A 25,421-nucleotide genomic window follows, 5' to 3' on the forward strand; every position below is an offset into this window, starting at 1 on the left:
TCCTGTGTAGGCAAATTGGAAAAAAAACATGGTTTCAGTGATTGATTTTTTTTTTTGAAAGGAAGAAAAATAATTGAAATATATCTAGAAACTGCTGTTTTACAATTTAGAAAATAATTTTGTTATATGCAGCTGTGAAAAAAGATAAGCAATGTAAAATTTAATGCATGTGAAAAGGTCAAGGCCACATTTTCATTTTTTCCCTTCATAAATGGAAAAAAATTAGAAGATCCATTATTGACGCCATTTTGTAAAGGCATCTGTTCATACAAAAAGCTAAACTTGTCGTTTTGACATCCTTTGAATTTTTTGCGACTGTCATACAAGTGCGAGGTTTAGCTAGCTATAAAATCAGGTTTAATCCACCATTTTCTGAAGAAGAAAATGCCTGTACCAAGTCAGGACTATGACAGTTGTTATCCATTCGTTTGATGTGTTTGTGCTTTTTATTTTGTCATTTGATTAGGGACTTTCCGTTTTGAATTGTCCTCGGAGTTTGGTATTTTTGTTATTTTACTTTTTGCAGTATATACTTGTTGTCAAATCGTCTTTGTAGCATTCTACTGAATATATCTCAGAAAATTCCTTCTTTTTTCTTCATGTTTGAAATTATGATATATTTGAGGTTTGACCTTTGAGCTCAATTTCGCAAAAAATGTGACCACTCTAGGTTTTACGACCAAACTTTTCCTATAATTAAAAAAATATTTAGTCTTTCAATACATTTTCATAATTAATTCATTTATGTCAGACACATCGCTTGCAGTCATTTAAAATCTATGCAGTCTATTGACAAGATACAACAACAAACGACAACCACTAAATTACGTGCTCCTGACTTGAGAGAGGCACATACATAATGTGGCGGGGTTGCTCACGTAAAACGGCGCCCAGCCCTCTCTTCACGTGGATCAGTGGTGCGACGGCAAAACACAAGACCAAGTTATACAAAAGAATAAACGGAAAACAAATAATATGAGTACAGCAACAAACGAAAATCACTGAATAACAGGCTTCTGACTTGTTCCCGGCTCATATATAATGTGGCGGGGTATGTTTGCAAGCGCCCAACCTTAGACAAAACTGTTGAGTTGTATTAGCATAAAAAACTGCACATTTACTAGTAACCTAAGTACATAGATATTGAAACGCCGAGTATCATACGTCTGAGCATTTTGATGACGTCATTTTTATTTGTTTTTGGAATCGGTGTGGTTTTTCACAAAGTAAGATTTTTCAAGAGCTCAAACAAAGAATTTGTAACCAGGATCCAATGTTTGGTAAAAGATATCTGTAAAATAAGAAGATGTCGTCGATCTTTTAACTTATTAATGAAAGTGTAGAGCGTACATCAATCCAAAGTTTCGATACAGGTCCAACATTGAATCTTGATTGGGATTGAAGATTTTGGAGTATATCCTTAAAAAAACATTTAAGAATCTATATCTTACTAAAACAGCTGGTTGAATAAATCTCGTTCCAATTGATCATGACGGATGCTTATAGTTAAAAAAGGATAATCTTATCCGGAGTGTATCGTGCTGGTCGATCTTTAGATCACTTAAGAGTGTAGTTAATGCCTTGTCTTGCTTTTTCGAAATAAGATTTGGATTTTCAAATATTTTAGCCCTTGAGCATCATTGAAGAGACATGTTTTGTCGAAATGCGCATCAGGTGTAATACTATCAGTATGTTTAATGTTATTGTTCTCTCTTTTTGAAGCAAACAGTATTAAGAAAGTATCTAAAAATTCAAATGTATCCTTACCGACTGGGCTTTATGGAGTTTAACACGTTATAACAGCTTCCTGTATGGTAATATTGAATATTTATTTTCGTCATACAAATCATTATGAAATAATGTTAAGGTTCTTCTAGACTAATATGGTATGTCCGCTTTTCCGTGGAATGACCTTTTGCTTTTGTTCTGCTTATTTTTTTTCTTCCACCTATTTTGTTCTTGCGCTATGATAATGTTTCAAAGGATGTTACTTAAATATTTTGTATATGATACTTTTTGTACAGTTTATACGCTTTTGAAACTGACCCTATTTAACCGAACAATTTTCTTTGTGAGAGTTATCTCCCCAAACACAGTTTTGTTTCTTGCAATGATCACTTATTATCAGAAACCGTTTAAGAGAACAACAAAATATGTTTACTATTTTATTAGTTACGGCATATCGTTATACAACAATTTTGGTTGAAATGGTAGGTTGACATTTAATAAGAGTTTTCTCCCCTATTATATTTTGAATAAGCTGTATGAAGATATAACTCATTAGCTGATTATAGAAGAGCTCTAGGCTCTTTTGATTTGAGGTCCCTGTACAATAACCTTGAAATTAATGTCAAGTTTAAATGTGAATTTGAAGTTCTAGTTTTTGACCTTTTTTGACCTTTTTATTGGTACATGATAAAGTCATGAGGTCTTATACACTGAGTTTCAGACATAGAACCTCGAAGAATGTCAACATGAAGTTACCTTTTTTAAACAAGAAGTAGACATCTTTGCATTAGATTATAGAAGAAATTACTAGAAGGAGCATGATTCAATAAAAATAAACCGGAAGTGAAATTTTGTAAGCCGGAAGTACCAAAATATTTCCCTTATTTGCAACAAAAGTATTGCGAAACAAGATAGTTTTAGAATCAGCATTAATTAAGCTATTGTCTGTCACCAAAATTGACATTTTAAACTTATATTTTCTTATCAAAACATGTGCAATAAGGGAGAACAGACATTCAAATGTTCTTTGAACAATATTATTTTAATTTATATATAATCTTCTTTTTTGTAGATTTTCTTATACTTTTGGTAAAAGTTTTTTTGTATGGTCTAGTTAGGGCCTTTGCTAATGTGTTTTGAATAAATCAAAAGATAATTACAACAAAAATATCCAAATTTATTGTATCAAAAAGGAGTACTGAGTACCCAGAAGTCACTAACCCGTGTTTAGGTCTTTACCCAAGTCTCATGTAAATGTGTCTGTCCCAAGCCAATACTCTAGATCGTTGGTATCTTTATTTCTATAGTATTGCTTGTTGTCCATTAGGAAAGTGGATCTTAATGGGACTACTCAATTAGTGAATGAGGTGAAAGATATCAAACTGGTTATTAAACAAGAGGCTCTTAAGAGCCTGTGTCGCTCGCCTTTTTCCATGTGCATATTCAACAAAGGACAGTATCCATGACAAAAATGTCCGTTTTGTTGCTCTTGTAATGCGGAACATTTAGTCTGTGTAGTTTCTATTTATCTTCTTTAGTTTTGTTCAAAACACAAAAGAGGGTAACACAAATCCCCATTTAAGGGCAAATTTAACTTATTAGTAGATCTTGCCTAGCTGATAATTTTGTGATTTAAAGTGTCTATTTATCTGTTATTATTTCTATCATTTAAGGTAAAACGCAAAAATATGTGGTAAATATCGCCAATAAAGGACAATAACTCCAATAAGGAGTCGTCGGACGATTTCCTCAATATTCTCATAATTTAGGATCTTGTCTTGGTGACCATTTCGGTTTATTAAAGTTTCTATCTATCTATAATAATATTTAAGATATAAGGCAAAAACGCAAAAATAATATCTCGTAAAAAATGTAATCAAAGGGCAACAACTCTAATAAGGAGTCAACTGTGGACTTAGTTGTCATTTAAGGACAATAACTCCTGTTAGACATCTTCTGACAGTTTGACGTAAATGAACAATTGGTAGAGTTCAAGATTCTGAGCATTTTTTCTCCTGTCAGATTTTTTTCTATATACAAAGTTTTTCAAAATAATAGATACAACTTGAATTTGACCCAAATGTTCAATTCTTAGCAATGTCGGCCATCTTGGTTGGCCGGCGGGTCATCGGACACATTTTTAAAACTAGATACTCCATAATGATTGTGACCATGTTTGGTCAAATTCGGTCCAGTTATTTAACAATTGTTAACAGAAGACGACGACGGACAACGACGGACCCAGTGATGAGAAAAGCTCACTTGGCCCTTTGCTTCAGGTGAGCTAAAAAAAAACGTGAATGCATAAAAGACTAGACATATAAAATTCAGTTAAAAACCGGAATCAGTAATGTCACACACTCAAATGAAAATAGACGGAATTCTAGCTTCAATAATTGGAACACATGTTTAGTCAACAGTGTTGCAAAAAAAGATTTACTGCTTACGTTGGCACGGCCGGCGGGATGACGTTAACCTTAACTTTAGACATACTTGATATCATAGCTTCTTTGTGACTGTGATGAGTTATTTTGTAGACACTATGATAGATGGTAGTTAAGACAATGTGTATAACGACAACTGTTCAGCCATTTTATTTAATATACAAAAAACGTATTTCCGCCCAAGGTGACATCACTGACAATACGACGTCGAAAATGGACAAGTACATAAGTACGGACGTTATGTTCCCGCAACAACATACTTGGGCCGCTAAATAACCTCAATCTCAATCAATCGATTCACTGATAAATAACTGTTCATCAATAACTAATAATACTTTAAAATTGTCTCTCGCATTGTGTTTTTCTTTGAAATACTGAGCACATGAAATCATTTTAATGAAAATTACATTTTGAAATTAGAATTCAATAAATGTCACTCATGAAATAAAAATAAAATTCAACTTTGCACTAAACGCGTTATTGTCTATCAACTACATCACTTTAACATCATTGGTGTAACCACTTCCGTATGGTCTCACGGGATTTAAGACTTCCTTTTCGTCTAGGTATGTTCTGTTGGTCCTGTATTTATTACTGAATTGTTCATTTTTACCGGTTATCCCATGAAATACACGTAACGGCGTAAGATATCCGAATTTCCATCTTTTCCTTTTTCTGCAGTCGTAAACAATTCTGATATGAGTGGTGCTCGATTCCTTCTGTACTGGGTGATGAGGAATGTAGTGTGGTTTTTCTGGAGTTTCAACTGTTTCATTTCCCTTTTCTATGTATACCCGTTGATCCTGATTTTGTATAATGTTTCCGTATTTCTTTAACATCTCTGGGTTTTAAGTGAGTCTGTTAATGACGTTTTCAGTATTTCTCTTCGTAACCTTTAAATTTGTAGGCATTTCATCATGGTCCTGTTTCCATTGTAACCTAGCAAAATCTTTATTTTCACGGAACTCAGTTGATCTGTCCTGATAGGTTTGAATAAATGCATCTTCTTCTTCGATCTCCTTACTATTGATTACTATTGACTCCAAATTCCAAAGTCTCTCTAGATTGTATTCTATAGCAACGTGTGAAATAAAAACATTGAGAATGTAAGTGTTTGACGTGTTGCTCTCCTTACCGTATGCAGGTCCGATCTTAGATTTCACGGCTGTCTGACCGCTTCCCCGTACTATATGGTCTTCTACAATGTCCCCGTAGTGATCTGCACCTACAAGCAGCGATATCTCGAATAAATCTTGCTGTGTCATCGTGTGCGTTAACTTTAAACCACGCAAATAACCATTCTGTGTATCAATATTACCTATGTAATTCTGTAGTGGCATGTGGTCATCGGTACTATCAGTACTCTGATTGGCAATATGTGTCTTGCATCGGTTTTTAGATAAACTGTTGTCTAAATGCCTCGCGTTTTTCTCTTTACCCCAAATGCCGATAACTCTATCTCTGTTCCCTCTATCTGCAAGTTGAGTTTTTGCATTAAGTTTTCCGTTATAAATGATCTTTGCGGTTCTTCGTCAAAAAGAATATTTGTGTCGATAAAGAGCTGATTTGAGATTACTTGTGCTACAGCGTTTTTCAAAAGTACATTTGATCACAGTTTTGTCGATTGTGAATATAAAATGGTAGTATCTTGTTCCTTTGTGTGACTGTCATTTACGAGGTGAACGTTTGTTGAATTCGAAGACGGCGGGTTTGGCGGGTTACTGCTTTGATTATCTTTTTCGTGACAATTCGTATGTGTTGAGCTATTACCTCCGTTTCTATGGCTTACTTCATTCCCTGGTTTTATGTCGTTTGTTTGACGTGCATTACACAACCTGGTATGGTGTTTCTTATTACAATGTCTACAAGTGTTTTTAAATTTACATTCGTTTAGTCTGTGGTTACCAAGTCAGTTAAATCATAGTTTCTCTATTCTAACTATGTTCATCAGGGATTCTGAGTCGGTTAATTTACTGCAATGGGTAGGAGCATGTATTTCGTGACAAAAAGCACAAGGTCTAGCTTCAATATTCTTGTAAGATTTGGACTTCGGCGATTTCGCTACGGGAAAGAAGGACGATGTTGTTGGCAAATCATGTGTCAATTCTATCTCTTGTACTGCGTCCATAATATCTATCTCGTCTGATATGCTTTTTCGGAGGTCCCGTAATACCCAAGTTTTTGTTCTGTGTTCTTGTGCAAGATGTTTTCTCACTTCTAATGGTAATTTGTTCATAATAATGGGAACAAGTAGCGTGCCGTATGTTTTCTGTGTTTGACCCAAAGCTATAAATCCCTGACGTAACCTTCCATTTTATCGTAAAAACTACGTAAGATTGTAATCTGATTTCTAGGCGAAGGGATTTCTAATAAGGCCTGCATGTATCCATTTATATTTTTATCTTGTTGACCGAACCTCTCTTTTAATAAATTTACCGCTGCATCGTAATTTACATTAATTTTGTGAGTGCAAAACCTGCTATTGATCTTAGTGCGTCGTGTTCTAGCTGTGTTGTCAAGTAGTTAAACTTTTGTATATTTATAAGTGACATGTTAAGATGTGCGGCCGACTTATATGAGTCAAAGAAGGTTTGCCATTCTAAAATGTTGCCTGTGAAAGTTGGAAGCGTAAGTTTTGGTAGGCGGCGACTCTGATTACTAGCTGACGAAAATGTACTTTGTTGCGTGTTGAATGTGTGATTGTCTAGGACAGACGGGTTTTCAAAGGACTGTGCGGTGTGCGGATTGGCTTTTGCGTTGGGACAAACGGCATAATGTCTGGATTTAATATGTGAGTGGTATATTGTGATGATTCAATCTGACGGGAATACGGGGTTTGGACATTTTGTATGAACTTACGTACATGTCGAATCTTCGTTTCCATATTCACCAAATATTCATCTAAATCAGTAATCTCATTTTCCACATCTTCTGGTTCTGTTAACGTACGAATTTGTTCATTGAAGTCCTCAAACAATGTTTGTTTTTGCACAAGTTTTCCGAGCGTTGCAATTACTTCTTCTTCATCGAAATTCGTATTCTCCGTTGATTCATCTTATCTGCGGAATAGACTAGTAACAGCGCTTCTGTTTCCCGGTCTGACTGAGTTCAATTTTTCAAGATCCATTGGTCAAGGCACCATAAATATAGATGATAGTTAAGGCAATGTGTATAACGACAACTGTTCAGCCATTACATTTAATATACAAGAAACGTACTTCCGCCCAAGGCGACGTCACTGACAATACAACGTCCATAATGGACGAGTACACTAGTACGAACGTTATGTTCCCGCTACAATCTCAACAACTATATCAACGGAATTATCTCTTTTGTCATCGTTTAGTTGTCAACTGATTTTTTATGCAATTCAAAATACAATGTATTGAGCAAACTGAACAATTACTGTAATTTTCAGGCGTAACGGAATAAAACAACATCATAGAAAATTGCTGTTACTTGGTACCACTCAGAGACAGACATTATTTCTTTTTCCATATTTTCTTATCTTAGTTCAGAAAATGAAAATAACAGACTGTAGTGATTTTATGCAAGCCACATATATAAAATCTACCGATTTTAAAGATTTTAACCATGTACATGGCTATATATGAGTAAAATGAATCTAACATAGTAACCAAATCTAGATTCAGAAGTAAGAAGAAAAATTAGATAAACTGAATATCAAAACCCCTCTAATTACACTTACTTGCAAAAGTAGACACGAGGTATCATTACTCAACTGGTTTAGATACAAACAAGCATTTTTATGTTATAAGACACTAATCTTATTTCAAGTGAGCACTAATTCATTATTCAGGTCTAAAGTGATAAACACGGAATTATATCAATGACAAAAAACAATACAATGGAAGTGAGGTTAACATTACAATTCAAAAGCTACATATTACAATTTGCTCATTGAAATAATACGCAAGACGTAAAAGTCAATATCACATTCTCTGGTTATGTCAAAGTACCTAAAATAAAAATAGAACACACGATTATTTAATGGTTTACTGTCAATTGCTTTAATTGTATTATTGTATATGCAATTCTAACGTTTTGTACTAAAACTTGCATATATATTGCTAAACAATTATTCAAGTGATTATCTTCCATCTGTAAATATTGTACCATATTCCTATTGATTACCATGGTAACAGTTGAGAAAAAAAATCCATTAGTTCAAAGTATTAATGGAAGCTAACAGTGGAAAACTTTTCAGGTTTAGTAAAATGATGAGATCTGGCCTTTAGAATTGGATCTACAACTATCCAAACAATCACAATTTCTCATTGTTGAAGGCCGAACGGTTGCTTATAATTGCTTGCACCCACTTTATTTGAACTTTGATAGAAAGTTGTCTCATTGTTACATCTCCTTATGTTTAAACAAAGACAGTGTTGAAAAAACGAGAAGTTTACACTATGGATTTTAAGGAAAAGGGTAAACCGACGAGTACTACATACACACACAAGGGTCACATTTGTATATCATAATGATGGTCACTTTGATTTCTTCAATATCGAAAAAGGACTATTGGGGAGAGTGTCTGTTTGACACTTCTGTACACAGTAACGTCTGATCAGAATGCGGCATTCATTGAATTCTTTATTCAGCATTTAGACAGTGCCTTACACCTTTCCCTTTTTTCAGTTATCCCTTTCAGATCGACCCTCTTTGTTCACACATAAACCAAGTTGATTAACCGTTGAATATGTTATTATCCAAAATCAGGATGAAATATTTTACACTGGAACAAAAAAACCAAAAAAAACCCCAAAACACTGCAAGTAGCAGTCTACAGGGAAATCGAACTATGTATAATTTATTCGACAACTATCAGATCAAGGAATCATCAGAGCTAATAGTATGTCAGTACTTTTATCAACTGTCACTGGGGACTAAAATACCAAATTCGTTTGATTAATATCTGAATCCTAATTTTCGACTTTTTTACATCTGTAAAGTACTGTTGCAAATTAAAAAAGTCCTCAGCTTTAAGCAATAAAAATTTCCCCTAAAACTTGGGTAACTCTGGTACGTCAGAAAAGCTTGTATGAAAAGGAAATATTTCTTATGATACATTTTGTTTGTAAATTTCCAAGGGTGTTTACTGTGTCAAACTTTTATATTATGGCTTTAAAAAGGAAAGGTCCGGCGCATACAATGTACCTGATACTGGATTATTTCTTTAAAACGTTTTTAATGACATTTAAATCATATCGTACTTTAAATTATTTCAGTCATAGGAATATTTTGTATTTCATTTTTCGTTGGGTTAAACGCCTTTGGTTAATACAGGTGTACATATTCAATAACAGAGGTAATTTGAGAATCCCGTCCATTTCTATTTAATACGTCCAAAATTTGAAAAGAAATATACTACAAAGTAAATATTTAAATGTAAATAAAAAACTCACCGGAAACAATTTTTTTTATCATACGTTTTTTCCAAGAAGAAATTACCCATATTAATATTTAAAAATTTACAAAATGATTTGTTTTTTTTTTTTTTTAAATTAAGCAACACAAAAGTGAAAATAAGGGAGACATAATTTCAATGATAACTGAAACCCAAGGAAGAAAAATTTTCATTTCCTGTTACAAACTCTAAATACATGTTTATTTTTTGAGCGCGTTATAGCTTGCTGTTCGGTGTGATCCAAAGCTCAGTGTTGAAGGCCGTAATTGACCTATAATGGTTTACTTTTTACAAATTGTGACTTGGACGGAGAGTTGTCTCATTGGCACTCATACCACATCTTCTTATATCCATATTCGACGTACTAAGCATCATTAAGTTAAATAAAAAAAAAAATAGTTTACCGATATTCAAATATTTCAGGTTACGTTCTGCTTGGTTGGTATGTTCCGAAATCATGTTCGGAAAACAATTGTGGAGATCTAGACGAAACTTTAAATAGAGATGTGAATAATATCAAAAAGACAGTTTTGTAAAGAAAACGTTTTGTCTACGCGGATTTATTCCTGTCCATTAATTTTAATAAAACATTTGACGAAAAACAAATATGACAGGCATGATTCAACGATAACCACTGAAGTGCCAGCTCCTAACTTAGGACAGGCACATACAGAATGTGGAGGGGTTAATCATGTTTGTTAGTGCTCAATCCTCGCCTAACCTAGGACAGTGGTGGTACAGCACAACATAAGAACAAACTATATAAATGTTGCAGTTTGCTTAACTCAAAAGATATATACGAGGAACATGGAAAAATAACATAGAATTAATTACACATAGCCCCGAAATGAGAGAGTACTTACTAGCTCAAAGTCAATTACAACTAATAAATAAAAGTGTCACACACACAACTTTCATTGACATCTGAAACGCAACTACATACACGGGAATAGCGAACATGTTGGGAAATATACACATCGTTAGATGCTTGAGGTCAAAGAGACATCGCTGTCCAAAGAGGGACAATTATCAATCAGTCTCATCGTCTCATTTTTCGTGAAATTTGTATAGAGTTTCCCGTATGAAACTGTAATATCCAAGGAAAAGGACAATTATATTAGTTGAAGCAAACAAATCTGCAACCAGATTTTTGAAAGAATCATTAGTTAAATAAGAGAACTTCTGTTTGATAAAATTTTGTAGTCTAGTTAACAGAGTCCAACAGTTATAACGTTCACCCGAATTAAACGGACCATCATGTCAATTGTATAGAGTTTCCCGTATGAAACTGTAATATCCAAGGAAAGGGACAATTATATTAGTTGAAGCAAACAAATCTGCAACCAGATTTTTGAAAGAATCATTTAGTTAAATAAGAGAACTTCTGTTTGATAAAATTTTGTAGTCTAGTTAACAGAGTCGAACAGTTATAACGTTCACCCGAATTAAACGGACCATCATGTCAATTATCCAAAACATTAAAAGAGTGTTTAAACCTCCAACATTAGTTAATTCCATTACTTTTATATGTTTTATTAAAAAAATTAATATCAACATCTTAAAAATAGCATAACAGCATACAAATAAGTAGTAACAAACTTACCTACAGCTGATATTAAACGAAATTATTTGAACGTTTATTTTGTGAAGTTTAGGAAGCCAATACATAGAAGGGACTTTTATGTTTTTATAGAGAAGACCATAAACTGAACTGTGGTAGTGAAATGATTATTTACTTTTTGACTTACTGTGGAGAGCACGACTTTGAATGCTGCTGAATGTAGATTTTCATTCTTAAGGAAGTCCGTATAGTATTTACGTCATACCACCACCACATTGTTGGCTGATTTGTCAGCCGGTACGATCAGGAAACGGAAAGTCCCTAATCAAATGGCAAAATCAAAAGCTCAAACGCATCAAACGAATGGATATCAATTGTCATATTCCCGACTCGGTACAGGCATTTTCTGATGTGGAAAATGGTGGATTGAACCTGTTTTCATAGCAAGTTAAACCACTAACTTGTATGCCAATCGCATAAAATTCAATTATATTGACAACGTCAGAACCTAGAATCTATACTTCTATATTTACTGTATTTGTGTTATGTCGTCAATTAATTTTAGGTGTTCTTTGTTATTCTGTGGTTTACATGTTGAAATGGACTATTATATTATTTATTTATGTAGTTCTCTGTACTGAATGTTCTTACATTTATTTGTACTTTATTCCTGTCACGTAATGCGATATTTTTATCATTGCTATATAAGCGGGAGGTTTGGCTAGCCATAAAACCAGGTTCAACCCACCATTTTTTCTTAAAATGTCCTGTTCCAAGACAGCAATATGGCAATTGTTATCACATAGTCCGTTTCTATGTATTTTTTTTTGTTTTTTTGTAGCAGTTCAGTATTTCTATTGTTCCGTTTTTTCCTCTTATAGTTGATGTGTTTCCCTCAGTTTTGGTTTGTGACCTGGATTTGAACCCGTTAAATCGATTTATGACTATTGGAGAGCGGTATACTACTATTGCCTTTATTCAAGACCATCGTGTATTATTTGGGAAGTCGATACGGAATTTTTATCAACAAGGTCTTGGTATCTTCCGATGAACTTTTTTATAAAAAGGATGAGACGTTCTTTGACATAATTTTGGTTCATCAACCTTTTGCTCAGACACTGGTGACATTTTATAAAGTCTGAGTATCAGCTGCAAGCTGTTGAATACCCAATGAGTTGTGAAATATATATCCAATATACTGGTGAAGTCGGTATATTGCTATTAAGGTCGGGCAAATTGATAATTTCAAAATTAAAATCGTCTCGTTTGTCATAGATTCTGGTACTACGATAACCGTTTATGTCAAACTCGAGGTATAAGTCTAAAAATGAGACAGAGGAAGCCGTGTCTGTTGTTTCTTTAATTTCTAGTTCAAGATGATATATTAATGGAACCCAATCAGATAAGAGATTGTTAAGTGGAAAGAACATCATCAATATATCTGAATGAGCAATTAAATGATCTTCTTGTTTTTGACAATTGTCTGAAGAAACTCTGACTCATACTAAAATAAGAAGAGGTCGACAAGGAGAGGCGCACACTTAGTTCCTATAGGAATGCCGACAATTTGTTGAAAATGTCTACTTCCAAATTCAACAAATTTGTTGTCAATAAGAAGCTCCAACATACTGATTACTTGTTTCTCTGTGTAGCATGTATTACCTTTGTGCTCACTATTAACAAAATATGTCGTATGGTATCCCAAAGTAATAAATTTATAGTGTATGCTACCATTTTTAGTTGAAAAGCATTGTGGATTATTACTTTTAGACGTTTTATTCAATTTCACATGGGGAATGGCGGTATACAGGGTTGAAAAATCAAAAGTTTTGATAGAACTGATTTCAGAGAAAGATCGAAATTTAAAATTATCCAAAAGTTCTTTAGAGTTTATTAGAATCCTCATATGGTTAATACCACTACGCGAGTAAACAGTTTCAAAGTATTTCTGAAGACCCTCTTTCACTGCGGACATAATTTTTGTCAATATAATGGACAATTCCTTCGTCAAATATGCAGATGAGTCGGCTATGTACCGTTGTTTTGAAATGTTCATCATTTAAATATGTGGGTGTACATGAATGAATTAGCCGGAAATATGTTTAAAATCATCTGAAATACACACAATTATGATATCTAAAAATTCTTTGAAACAATTTTCTGCTAAATTAAGCGCGTTCTAAAATTCACTAGAACAGCTTGAACTCACCTGCGGAAATATGAACTCAAACAACTTGAAAACAACCATTCTATAATGTCAAATCCTATGCAAAAATAGAAGAATCGACAAAGTTTCATTAAACCGTTGGTGGTTTTACAAACAAGCCTTTTTTACTTGGAAAAAAATATTCAGACAAAAATAAAAACACATACAAAAAAAGACATACACTTGTGTCTCCTCAGGAAAGAGAAAACAAAAATATTCATAAATATGAATTCACAACACAAGTCGTAGAGTTTTTTCCAACCTGCTTCGACTATCATCTTATTGCCATATAATCAAGTATAAGACACACTTGATTGTAGCTCAGTTGAATAGACAAGATATTGCAAATCTTTTACATAATTGATACTGTGATCCTGTAATTGATACAGTTAATTTATCTCATTTCCTTGCCATACCGTCACATCCGCTTTCCCTTCATGGTTAACCTTTAGAAATTATGTTTCTTTCCATAAAATCAACAAAGCAATATATTAAAAAACGAACTCAACACCTTTCATTTCGTTTATTGACTCCCATAAATGTATGATACAATTAAGTACACGCAATACAAACTATTTCAAAATTAACCTCCCGTAGATACCTTTGGCTAAACAACAAGTCTGTAGTTACATAGAATATAAGTTCAAAATCCGAAAAAAAAAAAAATCATTTACATGTCGTACAATAGAATTGATAAATTGATAATGTTTAGGTGTTTTTTAGTTTAAATTTGTGCCATGTATGTGAGTTTATTAATCATATTTATTTATGTATTAACGTAATCCTGATCCTTAAATTTGACCAATATCATGCTATGTTATTACTTTCATTGATAAGATATCTTACAAAAAAATTTCGAACTCTAAATAGCAGATGCCAACAAAATGATTGATTCGGAAAAAGAAGCCAATGGTAACTTTGTAAGGTATCGAATCTATGAAGTTGATCAACAATATCAGTCAAAGGGAACACGCAAATTAAATCGCAATTGATTATTTTATAAATTTTGAAAATCGTTTGGTTTTAATAGTATGTGAATAATATTGCTGTATTTCTGTACTTGCGCAAGATTATTTGAACGACTGACTTGTCAATGCACTACTATTATTTGCAAGGAAGTAGGAACAGAATACCTTTCCTGTAAAATAATCATTTAGATTTTGCTTTTGACATTATTTCTGTTGGCGTACGTTTGTGTGAAAACGTTGAAGTTTGTACTCCTTTTATACAATTTAATTTAACTTATTAAATGTTTAATGGGATTTATAGAATCATTTTGAGAAACTTTTATCGTGTTATCTTAGGGTCAACCAAAACCGTTCATTTACCTCACAGTATAAACAGCAAAAGAACGGTTTTCAAGACTAACGGCGTAATATAGCCAAGTACGAAAAACTTTCTAATAAAATTTGGACTTAAATCCAGATTGAATATAGAAGACTAGAAAGTATTTTTATTTTTATATCCCTTCAGAAATTTGGAAAAGTTTTAAAGTTACGACTGCATAACATACTGGGAAAACAAACACTTCGAGCTCTGTTTATATCCGGCTATCGCTTATACGAAACTATTAAAACATGAGATCTTCTGATCAAATTTCTTATAAAACTTGGACTTAAATCTAAAATGAACGCATATCAAGATTCGATATAATAGACTGAAAAATAAATTTTACTGAAATCCCTTAAGAAGTTTGTAAAAGTTTTGAAGTTAAGACTTTTTAACATAAATTGAAAACAAACACGATGAGTTACGTTATTATCCGGCTGTCGCTTATACAAATACTATTACAGACTATTATAGACGGATATTTACCGGGTCTCTACCGGAACAAATAGTTTATATGAAAAAATTCTATTTACCATGGCTAGTAAAGAACGTTTGACTTTAAAAAAAATGCTTTTTGAGTGTTGTTTTTATGTTATTCTATTGACTGATAGAGACGCTTGGAAGATCAAAATTATCATAATTTTCTTTAATAGGTATTGATATACGTAAAATGCATTTGTAAAAAAGCGATGGAAAATGTGTCATACCTGATTATTTTCTTGTTGAGAGTATTTACGGTAAATGAGACATAACTTCATTTGTTTTGTATAATGTAATATATTGCAAATTTTATTACCATATAAAATTGAGAATGGAAATTGGGAATGTGTCAAAGAGACAACAACCCGACCATAGAGCAGACAACAGTCGAAGGCCACCAATGGGTCTTCAATGCAGCGAGAAACTCCCGCACCCGGAGGCGTCTTTCAGCTGGCCCCTAAACAAATATGTCTACTAGTTCAGTGATAATGGACGTCATACTAAACTCCAAATTATACACAAGAAACTAAAATTAAAAATGATACAAGACTAACAAAGGCCAGAGGCTCCTGACTTGGGACAGGCGCAAAAATGCGGCGGGTTAAAACATGTTTTTTGAGATCTCAACCCTCCCCTATACCTCTAGCCAATGTAGAAAAAACAAACGTACAACAGTACGCACAGTAAAACTCAGTTTAAGAGAAGTCCGAGTCCGATGTCAGAATAGGAAACAAAAGAAAATAAACAAAATGACAATAATACATAAATAACAACAGACTACTAGCAGTTACTGACATGCCAGCTCCAGACCTCAATTAAACTGATTGAAAGATTATGTCTTCATCATATGAATATCAGGCACAATCCCTCCTGTTAGGGGTTTAGTATTTTACCATCATCAAATATATGAGAAGAACATAACCCGTGTCATGCTAACAACTGGTTTAAGAATAAATATGTTTAATACCGATGCAAAGACCCTATAAGTGAATCAATATTAAAGCCAACATATGCAATCTTTAATGACCTGACAACAGTATCGTAACTATATCCCTTCTTAATAAGTCTGTTTAAAGGTTTTGTTAGCTTTTGAGGTGAATACTGACATTTTTGTGCTTTGTAAAGAATATTACAATAAAAAATTGGATGTGAAATACCCGAACGTATAAGATGTCTGCATGTTGAGTTATATTTACGAATGGTGTCCTTATACCGATGATAAAATTTAGTAAATGTTTTGACTAGTTTATGATATCGAAAACCCTGGTGTAATAATTTTTCAGTAATACATAAATTCCTTTCGCTAAAATCTAATACGTTGTTACATATACGAGCGAATCGTACAAGTTGAGATATATAAACACCATAAGATGGTGACAAGGGAACGTCACCATCTAAAAATGGATAATTAACGATAGGAAATGAAAAATCATCTCTTTTATCATAAATTTTTGTATTAAGCTTTCCGTTAATGATATAGATATCAAGATCGAGGAAAGGACAGTGGTCATTGTTAGTATTAGCTTCATTTCAAGTAAGTTCAACAGGATAAATTTCTTTAATATACATACTGAAGTCGTCATTATTGAGAGCCAATATATCATCCAAATATCTAAAAGTATTGTTAAATTTTTGTATCAGATGTTGTTTCGATGGGTCTTTGCTGATTTTAGTCATAAATTGTAACTCATAACAATACAAAAACAGGTCCGCAATAAGTGGTGCACAGTTAGTCCCTATTGGAATTCCGATAACTTGACGATATACGGAATCTCCAAAGCGAACAAAAATGTTATCAAGTAAAACTTCAAGGGCAGATATAGTATCAAAGCATGTCCAATTGACATAGCTCTTTTGATTGTTGCCACTAAAAAATGATCTAAAAGAGTTTGAACATATGTATTTGCATTCCGACTTTTTAAATGCCCATTTAATTAGGTATGTGAATTTTTTCTTAATAAGAATATGAGGCAAAGTGGTATATAGGGTAGAAAATCAAAACTTTGAACAGCATATGTCTATTTACATTAAAACTGAAATCGTTACGTTTGTCATCGATCCTAGTAAAAAGTCGTCTACCTGTGTCAATTTTAAGAAAGATACCTAGATATGAAACAGACCTTTGACTGTCGGAATTATCCTTTTATGTTTAATTAACTGGAATATGTGATATTATAGCACTCGCTGAAATACATGCAAGTGAGAAAAAGAAATCATCAATATATTGACGCTATAGAACTTTGCAAGATGTTTGTATTCTTTTTGTCTTTATGGATAGATTTTAAGAACTCTGTTTCATATGAATATCAAATCAATCTGATCATAGCGATGTCTTATGAGTAACAACTGATATAACTATCCTTTTCGAACTCGACACATATTTTGTCGACCGAAAAGTCCGTTTCGATTTGAGGGTCTTCTGTTTATTTGTCAATATTTTCGAACCAACTACTCTTTCAGTCATACACTGATAAAAATAACTACCAAATTGCTAATGAGGGATATATTCATCAATAAATAATGAACGAGAATATAACCGCCTGAACGACCTTCAACAATAAGCAAAATACATACCGTATAGTAACATGTGAAAGGTTCGTCTAAGTCTGAGTGAAAATTTTTTCTTTCTGCTTGGAAAAAAGAAAGGAAGATAGATAGTCAAATAACATATTTACTTCTCATCAATTGATTAAATAATTTGTGGTGCTTTATGTCACTTTCAGTACTGTCTTTTAACCATATCTTGGTGGTCAATGTTAGCTGACTAAGCGGACTGACCAGAGAGAACTACCAACCGTTAGCATGAAAGCAAACAATACTTATCAGGAAGGAGAGCATCATAACTTACACATAAGTGTTGACATATCAAATAAGGCGTTGTACTTTATTTTAAAGCAAATTTATTTTTAGTGGAACAAAGAGAATATATACTTTGAAAGTCTGCACAAAAAAAATAATGACATAGTATGTTTGATATTCAAATATAACTTAATAAATATACTGCGTCGTAAACGCTTTTCTAGATGTATTATCATCCTCAAGCATCAATCATTACAAGAAGAATTCTGAAGTGAAATAGTGAAAGCATATTATATCGTCATTAGATATAAGAAGCTGTGGTATAAGTGCCAATGAGACAACTCTCCATCCAAGTCACAAATTGTAAAAGTAAACCATTAAAGGTCAAAGTACGGCATTCAACACGGAGCTTATGTCTAAATAAGTTGTAAAATAACGGATTCAAAACAAAAGTCAGGAGAATTAAGGTGTCCTTACCATGAACACATTGTGAGTCTTTAAATATCAGATAACAATGTAAAAAGTATAATAAATCTAGTCGGTAAGTCTCGGCATATATCAACACTACCATTTACACATTTGATTTCAGTATTGTTTATTACAATATGATCAGATCTTAAGTAATAAAAATGTGTTGATATACAATATTTTTGGATATTAATAACCCTTACCATCCTTAGCGTGAGAGTTATAGTCCCTTACAGACCTTCTAAAATTCAAACTGACCATTTTTCTATGCGTTCATTTTGTATCGTGCGTATTACGTGCGTGTATCGTCCATTCACCAATCGTGTGCTCATTATTCATCATTCCGTGTGTTTTCCGTTCAACGAACGTTCGTTCATCGTTCGTTTATTCTTAAGCGTGTAACGCGCACTCATCAATCATTCATTTTTAACCGTGTAACGTGCGCTCATCAATCATTCATTCCACCCCGTGTATCGTGTGTTCATCAATCATTCAGGTTTATTACCGTGTATCGTGCATTCGTCAATCGTTCATCCCTACATTTTGTAATCGTGTAACGTTCATTCATTGTGGGTTTTATATGATAGTCAGTTATAGAGCTCATCAAAGCTCATATTAACTTCATCGTACATAACGTTCATTCAGATTCATGACTTATCGTGTAAAATTTATTTATCGTCTGTAAATATTTCGTGTTTATTCAGTGAGTCTTGGCTGGGACTGACACATTTTAATATAACGATACATGTTCTACGTACAAACAATAACATGATAACATTTCTACGACAGAACAGTTAAAATTGGAATTTCTATTCAACTCAGCGAGATGCCGCGGACAAGTTATCAATGGGCTTAAAAAAAATATACTGTTGAACAACTGTTATTTGTTAAAAATTGTCATGCAAACATAAATGACAAACAACATAATAAAATTAAAAAAAAAAAACACCTCCAAAACATAAATTCTACAAAACTTCGAAATCGACTTGTGTTTATATGTCCCAAATTCAATAATAGCATTAATGGCGTCCTTGTATACACAGATCAAAGTGACAGTGTTACTGGGCTTTAGGAGCATTAGGATTGTTAATTATTAAGTGTAAAACACAAAGCATAACATTTTTTCAAAACTGTACGATACAATGGTAGCTCAACTATTGAAGATGAATTTCATCTCATTTTAAAATGCTCATTATATGTAAATTTAAGACAAATCATGATACATGAAGCTACACATTTTAATGAATATTTTTTTTTTTTTTCCGATAGCTAAACATTTATATTTTTATTTAATAACGACAATGCTGCTGTTATAGTTGGCAAAACCAGCTACAGTATTTTATTGAGTGGAAACAGTTATTTTTTTCACTAGTTCTTAAAGAAACAAATGTTTTATTTTCATTTAGTATAGATGGACACTAAATTTTAAAGGAAATTAAAAATATGTTTATATGCATATGGTGTGTCTTAAAAGTCTCTCATAAATCGTTTTAAATTGGTGCATACAATGCAAATGTTTTAATATTTCTGTGAATCTCATTTTATGTTTGTATGAGGTGAGACTATAATAAAATATTGAATCTGAAAATATTGAATCTATAAACTTTACTTAAATCTATAATTGAGTCTGAAAATTAAAACCAACAGTGTTAGAATTAGATTTTTAAGCTGACAAATTTTTGTCCCTCAACGGGATTTTGATACCTTTGATACACTACAGTACCAATCGCAATATACATGTATATATATATTTTGGACATCTTATTAATAACGTTCAACTTGAGTCATTTCTCCAATGTTGAATTATGCTAGATTATAATTCTTTGCTTATTTGGCAAATTCTTATTCTACTTAGATATTTTCATTTAGTTTTTGATAAATACTATTACACAGATCACATTTGTCTCAGTTCCTGATGTTCACATGTACATGAGGGTATTCCATCAAGAAAATACAATATACAAGGTTATCGGGTAAATGTGGATTGCGGATTAAGAAGTTAGATGTCAGACTTGAATTAACAAAATGAGGCGAATTAACACGGATATGTATTTTCTCTTGAACAATATTTTTATTCTCTGCTCTTTATTTTCATTTAAACTAAGCTAAATACGTTTTGTGGCAAATTAAATAAGAATAAACATTATATGTAATTAAAGGCATTTTTTAAATAAACAAGTATAAGATCAGGTAAAAATATCACGTATTCCTTAAGAATGTTTTTAATTAAAATACAGTTTTTTATTTTCTGATAAAATAGTTAAATATATGGTATTATCATAACTATTCTTTATTTTATCTAAAATAAACACTTTCTCGGATTAACTTTTCATCGTGTTTATGATTGCAAATCCGGGACACCGTTTTTAATGTATGTCTAAAAGGTAAATTCCGAAAAAAATAATTGACAATAGTACTTTGTTGACCTTCTAGGATTCTTAAAAAATGACGGGTCTTTGTTTTATCATGTGGGTATTTTTTGTTCCGTTACTGAAGATATTTTTGTCCTTTACGAATCCATAGGACAAATTTGACTCCATTAGGATTATGTCTCATTGAAAAAAACGGTAGTTTTTATCCGATAGATTTTTTTCATTTTTATCGGATATAATAGTTATTTTGATAAATATAAATAATTCATTGAAGTTTCGTATACATCTATCAAGATAAAACAAATCCCGTCCAGCAATTTTGTCTAGTAATACGTACATTATATGATATGCAAGTTAATCACCAATGAATGAGATGGAGTTTATTTTTTTTCCTGTTCATGTAAATTTATAACTTTGGTTTTTAAATCATTCCAATTGCTTTTCATCCGAGCTTTCATTGTTGGGGAATACTACAGAATACATGACTCATCCATCAAATATACATGTAGTAATTTACGTAGGACTCTCATATTGGTTCAACATAATAAAAGGTGAACTGTTAGGTCTTGTCGGTATCCTTACCTAAGGATTGCTTTAGTTGTATAGCTCAAAACGGTATTATTTGTTTTGCATGAGCATTTAATGATTCTTTCTTCTTGATTTCATAATGAGAATAAGTTCAGAAATGTGGAGTGAATTCGGAATACTTTACATTGGTTAAATAATGAAATGCATGTTTCAGAAATTTACACAAGTCTAATTTCAGTTTTGACGCCAGGGGACACTGTCGTTTACAGTAAAAGACGAAAATCTGCACATTTACGTCCTTATATAAAAGATGTGGTATGATTGCCAATGTTCATAATTATATCATAATTTTTGTTCTCCCCCTAATAATGAATCTATAATAGATGCCACTGGACGTTAAACGATCAACTATTAATTCATCCATCTTATCCTTTGAGTTTTGTGATAATTTGCATATCGAATACATGAAACAACTGCAGATTTACACTACATTTGGGAGGCCGAAATTATTGCACACATAAAACACTCATTCACATCCCTACGTCTTGATCACTTCACAAAACAACACTTTCTAAATTTCATGCATCCGTAACGCTTTTCTGGATTTACCTTCACTAGGAAGGCTCAAAGCTAAATATTTGAAAGCCAAAGCATGTATAAAAAGATAGGAGTGAAGAGCTATATGACCAATAAAGGACCTACACATTCGCAACATTCTTTATATATATATGTGTCTGTCCAAAGTCAAAAGCACGTAGTTCATTGGTTGTCGTAACTTCCATTCTGTTATCTTTGGGCTTTTGTTTGGCAAAATTGCTTTGTTATAGATAAGGCCGCTAATTTTCTCAATTGAATTGTTTCATATTTTTCATGTCGGGCGGGGCCTTTTATAACCGACTTTACGGTTTCCGTATTTTTTCATTATTTAAGGTCGTACGGCCTAAAAATATAACTGCTATCATCCTCTTGATTTGAACTTTCTTGAATAGTTGTCTCACTAGCAATTACACCACATCTTCTTATTTTTACATAAGAGCTAAATCCATCAAAGGCCAAGTTAGTCTGTGGTAGCTGAAACCTAAGTTTCTTAAAAAAAAATTAATTAAATTAAACAAAATATTTCAGCTATGAGATTTTTAAACCCTTAAATAAATCGTATTTCCCTCGGGCAATACCCGCGGGAATTCAAATTATTACTTTAGTACAATAAAAACCATTATCAGAAAATCGGTATTAAAGTGTTTGCAATTATTGAAATCAAGTAAAAAGAAGTATATACATATATGTATGACTGGGAGGTGCAATGGAGACCATGAAGTTTGATGGTCACGCTGAAGTGCGATGGTCTGCGCCGAAGTGCGGTGAGCCGTTAGATGGTGTGCAATGATCTATATGACGCGTAATAGCTAAATGCAATTATGTGCAATTATTATGAGAAGTATATTTTTTTCAAAGTCAGTATATAAATTGGCATTTACTAGTGTTATTGTCTATGGATGTATTACATGTATTAGTTACAGTTGCATTCTAATTGAGAGATCGTCCTCTTTGGTTTTCTGCATGTGGAAATTATTCTGCGTTAAATGTATCTTCACTTTGTTCCTCTCATGAGATCCTCATTTACCGTTATACCATAATGAGAAGAGTCTGTGGACCCGTATGTATTAAGGGAATGCCACGCTCCATCGTACGTAAAAAAAAATTTCGTATATTTCTCGTTTCAGAGTCCTACTTGTATATAGAATTTTACTCAGAACTCAGAAAGTTGATACCAGCGCGGGTTATGCTTAAACCTCTTATTCTAGATGACAGGTAACCTACTTGTGTTTATATTGGATTGCTGTCTGATTGACGCATACCCGCCATTTTATAGTTGTTTTTTTTATTTATGTTTAGAAATGCATGCAGTTGCACCTTTCATTTGAAATATATTTCCGTGACGCAACCTCAAAAAATAAGTTACTTCAACAAATTATTTTTTTTAGGGAAAACGAAACCTCTTCTCGCATGTCGCATTGTAGGTAATTGTTAACCTTGTTCTCTTCGACAAAATACGGCCTTTGATTTCAATTTTGATATAAATATAAAAAAGCCACAATTTGGTTCCTAAATGGATATTTTTCAAAACGCCTACAGCTAGTTAAAACTCTGGGTAAAACCTATCTCTTGATATAGGCTATAAATTCAGCACGTTTTAGAGATTGTTTGAAAATACGATGGTTTTTGCCTTGTTCGAGACTAAATCATGACCAAATATAACTAAAAAAACTAAAAATATGATAAACAAATGTATTCTTGTTGTCAGATCAAAATACATTTAACAAGCCAGTGCATTGATACAGATTATATTCAACTGAATTTACAATATCGATAATTTTATATTTGTTACTATTACTAAAAGTCATGTGTCCAGGTGAGAAATAACAACAGGTGGTGTGTATACTAAAATGTTTATCGTCTTTCATTCTACACGAGGGTGTGGATCGGGGTTTACAGAAAAGAAAATAATTGACAAAAAAATAAAGAAAAGAGAAAATAACTAAACAAATATAAGAGAAATGAGAATGATGAGGTACTAGAATATAAAAAATAAAAAATGATGGGCAAAAAGTATAACGAATAGAAAAAATGAACTAAAAATAATAGAATACAGAAATAATGATTTCACATCCAGAACCTCATAGTCTGAAGATGAGATTTAGCTTTAGGGCAATTATGGGCATACGATACAGTTTTAAACCCACAGTGATTTTTTTTAAGAAAGTTTGCATACAAGCTATTTTTTACAAAAATCAATTTGAATATGTAATAAAAAATATATCTTCGTGTGCTAAATTGAAAAGATAAATGGGTTTGAATATTTCGACATTTACTTAAAATTTCGGTTTCTTGGACATATCTGAACTTTTTGTTTCAAATGATAAACCTATGCGGATTTCGGTAAAGAGATTAGGTATATCTTCCTTACAAAATTAGGCCCTACATTTGTTTAATAATTCATTTTTGTTAAAAGAAATTGATTTAAGGAAGAAAAAAAAACGTCATATTTGTTGTATATTTATCTAGTTTAAAAAAAATCGGTGATTTCTTCATAAAAATTGGAACGATTAATCTAATAAAATAGGTGTCCATGTGCTCATTTTTAAGCTTATGGTTAAATCAATCGAAAAAATGCATCTTTTCCCGATATTTCACAGTTTAACGTCGCGAAAAATAATATTTTACGTTAGCAATTAATGTGTCTATAAGAAGAACGAATTCTACAATATATAAAATTCTGTCAAAAATCATTTTATAGGTTAACATTATTAAGGTCATCCGAAAAAGTGATGAGAATAATAACATGCTTATTCAGTTTCATGCAATTAGGTGTTAATGTTAAAAGTTTTATGAAATAGAGTTTAATGTCTGACTATTTAGATTAATTCTGCGAATTGTTTTTGTCTGCAAAAACATCATAGAGAGATAAAGAGAATGACAACCAATTGAATGTTTATTATCAAAAGAAAAAAAGACTACATGTAATAGAAATAAAACGACTAATTATTTTACACTTAAAATTTTGATTCTCGAAAATTCGTCCGCAGACATTTTTGATATTGAATTTGTCATTGTTCTATATAGTTCAGTTTAAGTGATATGCAATTTTTTAGGGACCGTCGGGATCGGTTTTATCTTTCCAATTAAAAACGCATGTCTTAAACTCCCGGTTACGCTTGACCGCAGAGATAACACGTATTCGTTGATATTTAAAGACTTACCGTCTCGACAACATCGGCACGTGTAAACTTATCAAATTCATTTAGTAATGATACCAATATATTAAAAAATCAATAGTTATTGATTTTTTTATTTTTTTTTATTTGATCAAATACGGAAATGACATTATGTAGCATGCAATCATATTTGATAAGTAATAATACACAATGACATGACAAGATATAATTTAGATTATACAAATCCTTGTTCAGATCCAGGGACAAAGATGTCCAAATTATTAAATATACACCACATTCTGAAATCTTATTAAATGAAATGGCCATCTTAGACGTTTTGTTTATCTAAAAGGGCTTTTTTT

The 25,421-nt window shown here is 32.4% G+C and overlaps 1 protein-coding gene across 1 annotated transcript in view; it reads left to right on the forward strand.

Annotated features, from left to right (window-relative positions):
• LOC127726647 (uncharacterized) overlaps positions 1–25,421 on the forward strand; it is a 299,596-nt gene that overhangs the window by 105,653 nt on the left and 168,522 nt on the right. The gene's annotated exons all lie outside the window — the stretch shown is intronic.

Source organism: Mytilus californianus, unplaced genomic scaffold (genome assembly GCF_021869535.1).
Source record: "Mytilus californianus isolate M0D057914Y unplaced genomic scaffold, xbMytCali1.0.p SCAF_18, whole genome shotgun sequence".
In the NCBI taxonomy this organism is placed as follows: domain Eukaryota; kingdom Metazoa; phylum Mollusca; class Bivalvia; order Mytilida; family Mytilidae; genus Mytilus; species Mytilus californianus.